This window comes from Callithrix jacchus, chromosome 3 (genome assembly GCF_049354715.1).
Source record: "Callithrix jacchus isolate 240 chromosome 3, calJac240_pri, whole genome shotgun sequence".
Taxonomy (NCBI): domain Eukaryota; kingdom Metazoa; phylum Chordata; class Mammalia; order Primates; family Cebidae; genus Callithrix; species Callithrix jacchus.
In genome coordinates, this window is record NC_133504.1 from 29,351,376 (window position 1) to 29,358,554 (window position 7,179).

Below are 7,179 nucleotides of genomic sequence, written 5' to 3' on the forward strand. Positions count from 1 at the left end.
GGGAACCAGTCTCGTTTACTGTGCACTGAGAGCTGCCGTGCTGAGGTGCCATCATAGCCACTGTGCAGGCCTCAGGAGTCATGCTGGGGACCTGTGTGGGTCCTCCAAACCTCGATCAGAAGGGGAGCCAGCCCTGTTTACTCTGTTCCAAGAGCTGCTGCACCTAGGTGCCGGCAAAACCGCTCCACCGGCCACAAGAGTCGTGCTGGCGACCCATGTGACTCCTCCACTGGGGATCTTTTGCTCTGTGAGCGACCAGAATTTGTCTGAAAGTGTTGCGTCCTCTAGTTCTCTGCGCTTTCACTGAGAGCTGCAATCCTGAGATGTTAGCGATCAGCCATCTTGGATCGTTCCCTACATTCTTATTCTATAAGCTTTTTTCCTTCCCTTTTTAAATCTTTATTATTATTATTTTACTTTTTAAATGTGCTTTGTTAAAAAGGAAGACACAAACACACATTAGCCTAGGGCTACACAGGGTGAGGATCATCAATATCACTGTCTTCCACCTCCATATCTTGTCCCATTGGAAGGTCTTTAGAAACAGTCACATGCATGGTGCTATCATCTCCTAAGATAACAATGCCTCCTTCTGGAATACCTCCTGAAGGACCTTCCTGAGGCTGTTTTTTTTTGAAATTTCAAAATATTTATTGAACAAAAGAATAAATATAAGCCCCAAAGAAAATATGACAAACTTTATATGTAAAATGTAATTTTCCCCTAATTAATATAATTGCTTTCTGTTCGTGGTTTACAAAATGACTGATGTTTCCCTTCTATCCCTTTGTACCTATGTGTATCTAGCAGAAATGTTTTTACCTCTGGCTACAGACACACAGAAACTTGCTAACGATGATGATGTTCAAATGTTTATTTCCTTTCCCCAGAGTAAACCGGGGGACTGGCACTGTCTGGACTGATCACAGGGCAAATACTCAGGAAACTCTGATCATCTTGAGTTTCACATTTATGAGAAAAAAATGGACACAGAGGCTCGATAATAGGAATGTCCTTGAATGTGTAGATATGGCACCCATCACTAACGTTATAAAAGGAAATGGACCTCATACCTACATCCAGGTAAATCCCCACTCTGCAACTGAGGACTTACCCAGAGAAAAGTCAAAGGCATAGTGCTGGTGGCAAAGATCTGTCCTTTTCTGGAACCCACAGTTCAGAAGCCAAGTTCTGAAGAAAGTACAACATCCCCCTGTCGATTCACATATTCCTTACAAATGCCCACATCCCATATTTTGCTGGTGCCCACATCCACCTCCCAGTAATGGCAGCCAGAAGTGAAGCAAGAGGTCCCCAGGACGCACAGTGCGGAGCTGAACTTTTCAGCCTGCTCTTTCCTATTCTGTCTGAAATCCCCACTTCGGAAGCTCCTCAGAAACGGTAAGATAGTTGCTGGCTGTGTCCACATCCAAGGTCATATCCACTTAAAACTTCTTCATCCTTGGGTTCATCCTTAGAATAGATTTCAGCTTGGGCTCTAGTTCCTTGATGATGGAAATCAATGTCCTCAGCTTGTACTAGGGCTTGATGTTATTCTTCTGAGAGGCCACAGAGCATAAGGGGCATAGTACACCTCCCCCAGGGACAGTCACATGCATGGTGCTATCATCTCCTAAGATAATAATGCCTCCTTCTAGAATACCTTCTGAAGGACTTTCCTGAGGCTGTTTTACAGTTAATTTTTTTTATGTAAGTAGGAGTACACTCAAAAAGAACAATGAAAGTATAGTATAGTAAGTACATAAACCAGTAACATAGTTGTTTATTATCAAGTATTATGTACTGTACATAATTGTATATGCTTATCTTTTATATGACTGGCAGTATAGTAGGTTTGTTTACACCAGCGTCACCACAAACATATGAGTAGTAAGTTGCACTAAGATACGACAATGGCTTTGCTGTCGTTAGATGATAGGAATTTTTCAGCTCCCACTGGGACCACTGTTGTATATGTGCTCTGTTGTTGACCAAAATAGTGTTAACAGGGGCATGACTGTACACAGCTACCTCTTCTCTCAGCCTGCCTCCAGACAAAATAAACCCTAAAAGAGGAGCAGGGTCATCGCTAAGAAAAAAGTAAATGAATGATCATCTACAACCCACACACACACACACACACACAAAAACACCTATTTTTTACAAACTTAATCTAGAAGGTAATATCTCTAAAACCCTTCAAGATACCAGACTGATAATAAACCAGACCTGTACGTTAATTAATATAGAAGCAATGTTTCAGGCTTATATTTTTAAAAAATTGATATAGCAAAATATGTCATTTATCATAGATACATACACCCTCTGCCTACAAGAACTTGAAAATGAGAGAAATAATATTGTCCCATGGACAATAAGTGTTGAGTTTAAATCAACATGACTTAAAGCAAAAATAGTGTAAAAAATCATATTTAAATATAATAACATATCTAAAGAAAGAAAATAGTGACCATGAAGCAAAAAAAGAAAAAAAAGAGAGATTTTGAAAGGCAAAAGTTGTGAGTACTTACCTAAGCATTATACAAAGGAATGCAGCCTTTCATTAAGGTCTCGACCTGTTGAGTCAATGGGCATGAGGTGCATTTGGGTACCTTAGTTGGCATCTTGAAACATTTAAATCATGAGCCTCACTCCACCATTAATCATGAAGCAAATTCCTTTTTATGTAGCTTGCCTATAAGGAGCTAAATACTGATTAGAGGTGAACAATACATTGTACATTTGATGATTTTACATGCTGCTGTAGGTTAATAAATTGGTCTTTCTAGTTTACACATCAGGGTTTGGAACTTGCAGTTTAAATCTTTTCCTGAGAGGATAAAACACTTTTAAAGAGTTAGGATACCAGGCTGCTGAGCCTTGAAAGTTGGAGGTCAAGGTGTGGATCATTACAAATTAGCCAGGTAATCTCACCCCACAGGCATCTATGGAATAGCCAGAGTGACTTTCCTGGTGCTACCCTAACTGTACAAAGGTCTACCTTGAAATCCAACAGAAAAATATCTCACTAATGTTCATTATTCTCTTAATATACAACAACTCAAAGTACTGCTATCAAATACACTTGGCCTAAAATGAAGAACAGGAAAATAAAGAATTAACAGTATTGAGTTTCACTTAATAAGTATGTTATCAAAGACAACAGAAACTGAATAGCTGGATTAATAACTAAAATATACTTTAAAAGAATGAAACATCTTGCAACTCTTAACTTGCCACTTTGGTTTAGTCTGGAAACTAATATATCTACATCTATTATTAAGGTAGAATTGGGCAAATTGTATTCTAATAGAGTAACTTCAGGTTCTCGTTTTGTTTTTTTAAAATATGTTATAGCCAAAGCTCTAGGTGGCATCGTTGTGATTTTTTTAATTACTTCCCATGTACAGAAAAACTTTGCTATCTGGGAATAACATTATTTTTGGCTTGGACCTTATGTGGAGAATTGTAATGACACATGCAGCTGTTGAAATGTAAATGAGAAATAGGCTAATCACATAGGGAAACCATGCTTTTTATTCCTCCTTTCTGCTCCTTTCTTTTAGTTTAATAAGTCATACTTAACTTTTACTTACTGAAAAAACAGAAAACTACTAAGTATGGTCTAGAAATTTAGCTTCGTTTCTCAGATTTCATATTAATTATACCATTTTCACAGAGACAGAATTTGAAAAGATCAAATAATTAAGCTAAAATGTATATTAAATGATAGTCCTTTAAAGGATATCTAACACACCTTTTATTTCCCTATCTGAAAAAGGAAAGGTTTCCCTATGTGTAAAGTGTTGTGGTGTGTATTCATAAGTAAAGCCCACATCGCAGACTGACTGGTAGAATCAAGCCAACGGTGACACGGCTTTGAGACCAGAACCCACGGCATCTAGCATATCAAAGTCAAAAGCAGCTTACAGAGTTTCCCTTTTTAATTCTGAAATATTTATTAATTTACCTATTTAATACATATGTATTGAACATCTTCAATGTGTTAGGCCTTATTTTGGTGCTGGGATACATACACTCTGTGTTACGTAGATTGTATTCTAGTGGGAGAGATAGACTCTCAACAAGATCAATTAAAATGATTTGTCTATTAGATAGTGATAAATGCTAAGGGGGGGAAATAAATAAACAAAACAAAAAAACTTAAAAACAAAGCAGGGAAGAGTTGTTTTGCTGGTGGGTTTTGCAATTTTACATAGTGCAGCCAAGAAAAACTTTGAGTCAAAGCCTTGAAGGACATTGGTTAAAAACCTGCAAAGACATGGTGAAGAAACCACACAGATTTGAGGAAGATCACTGTCACAGAGAACGAGGTCAGAGGTGCTGAAGAGGAAGCATGTTAAGGATGACACACAAGTCTATGTGGCTGGAGCAGGGTGGAGAAAGGGAAATTAGGAAGAATTGTGGTGAGAGAGGTAACAGGCCAACGTGGGAAGAAGGTTCTGTAGGGCCTTGTGGGTCACAAAAAGGACTTTGGCTTTTACTTTGAGTGACATGAGAGCCATTGATGAGGTTTGAGCATAGGAGTGCCACGATCTAAATTACCTTTTAAGAGGATTACTCTGGCTGCTGTGTCAGGAAGAAAATGAAGAATCAAGAGAGTCACTGATTGAAAAATGCTGCTATTTGGAAATGCTATCACACACTGGAATCTGTTGGGGGGAAACGAAAGGGACAGCAGGGGGTGGGGAATTGGGGAGAGATAGCATTGGGAGAAATGCCAGATATAGGTGAAGGGGAGGAAGGCAGCAAATCACACTGCCATGTGTGTACCTATGCAACAATCTTGCATGTTCTTCTCATGTACCCCAAAACCTAAAATGCAATATAAAAATTAACTAATTAATTAATTTTAAAAAAAGAAAAATGCTGCTGTTTGGAAAGCAGCTCATAAAATAGCTGTTAACCAATTGAAAAAAGAATTGTTTTTGAGAACCAGGAGGTTTTAATGATAAAAAGAGATTAACAAACATTTCTCTCTCATACACATGTCACTTATGTAGCAAACAAGGATTCTTAATCTGCATTTCAATGATTGCAAGCAATTTACCTACTTTCATGCACATATAGTATTACTTTCTTTTTCAGAGTGTGCTGTGATTTTATGGGATAAAATAATATTTAAAATGCTTATTATGCCTTCTTTCCAAGTGTGATATTATCACTAATTCTGAGAATGATTTTATAAAGTTTTTCACTAGAATGTAATTTGTATGTGGTTTTAATAAAAGAATTAATAGGCCGGGCATAGTGGCTCAAGCCTGTAATCCCAGCACTTTGGGAGGCCGAGGAGGGCGCATAGGTCCGGAGTTCAAGTCCAGACTGGCCAACATAATGAAACCCCATCTCTACTAAAAAGTACAAAAATTAGGTGGGCGTGGTGGCTTGTGCCTGCAATCCCAACTACCTGGGAGGCTAAGGTAGGAGAATTGCTTGAACCGGGACCGGGAGGCAGAGGTTGCAGTGAGCTGAGATGGCGCCACTGCACTCCAGCCTGGGCTACAGAGTGAGACTCCATCTCAAAAAAAAAAAAAAAAAAAAAAAAAAAAATTAATAATTTGAATCTATCTTTAGTTTTCATTTTGGTGACAATACTCCCATTAATTTTTGCATCACTTTTTGCCTCAGAAAAACAACTGATTTGTCAAATTTTACTGTGTAATTATGAGAACAACATAAAACCTTCTGTGGTTGCCTTTCAATATTTGCAAAAGTTCTGTAACACACAACACACTAAGGACAAGGTTCCAATGGCCCATGGCTCTAACAAAATTTGGTTTTTAAGCATTCATCAACCTGTCTCTGAATCAAGCTTTTGCTTTCTGGTTATTCTCATAAAATCATCATACTTACAGTTCCACTTGTCCCTGCAGCAAAAGATTCATATTGCATCATCAAACTGAAATCTTTATTCTTAGTGCTTAAAAAACTATTTTGTATTTAGCATTTTTACCAATTATTTTACTATCACTTTAATGTTTTGGTGAACTGTATTTGAGTCCTTGCTTTACTTTGCAAATGTGGGATATATACAGCACTATGGTCACAGCAACAACAAAAATAGAATTACCAATAAGCAAACACACACACACACACACACACACACACACACACACACAAATATGTGAACGTAGGTTATTTAGCCAAATTGATGAATTTGGCTTGTAGCACATATACAATCCTTGAAAGCATAATTATTCCGAATATAAAGACATTTCTGCAAGAAATCATTATTACTGTTATACTTCAAATTTAAGAAACATATGTGAGAAAACATTTCAGTCTAAAATGACTAAAACACATATGAACCACCCAGAGATCATCAGGGGCCACCAGTGTTCCATGGACAATGCTTTGAGAAACTGCCCTGGAGGTTACTGCCCTAGGTTATTGACAGAAGTTAGGGATGGAGAAGCCCTCAGAACAGTGAGACATCTCATTTCAAAAAGAGGATCTGGCTTTCATCTCATGTACATATAGGGTTTCTGAGGAAAATTTTTACTTCAAGAAATGTTTTATAAAAAAGAAACTTTAAAAAGCATAACCACTAAGTCTGTCTAGAAGCAGAAATATAAAACAATCAAAGGCAAATTATTTGAAGAAAACAATCTCATACCAGCAGCTAGAGGTATAGCTAGAGTAAGAATCTAAGGTCCCCTAACACAGGATAGTGGTTTCTTCACTGTATCATATTCTCTTCTTCACACGAAAGGAAGGAAATTGGAATCGAAGCCTTGTAAAGCAAAAAACTATTAAAACTGTGGAAAGAAAGCCTAAAGGAAATGCCTAAAGTAAATAACATGTCCAGTAAAACTTCTGGCATAGGCAAGATAAAGAGAAGAGAAATATACAGAATAATCTTTTTGCTACTTCATGCTCTAAGAAAACAATATTAACAGAATTACTCATGTTATACTGTTTCAGGACTTAAAACCAAAGAAGCATTTGCAGATTTTGGCATACTAAATTGATTGTTCAGTAAATTTAGTGGATCTACCATCCCTTCCACCCAAATGTTTTGCTATTATTGAAGTTCTTTCTGGGGAAGACAGAATTCACTTGTCAGAGTTCCATTCTCTGATCATAGCATTTCCCAGCCAGAACTACAGTAAAAAACAAGCGTCAACTGCTGACCTTTTAAATTATCACTCTTTGAAA

At 37.5% G+C, this 7,179-nt stretch overlaps 1 pseudogene; it reads right to left on the bottom strand.

The window, feature by feature from the left end:
* Window positions 1-873: 873 nt before the first annotated feature.
* LOC108590738 (ret finger protein-like 4A pseudogene) lies at window positions 874-1,619 on the bottom strand (annotated as a pseudogene).
* Between the last annotated feature and the right edge of the window lie 5,560 nt (window positions 1,620-7,179).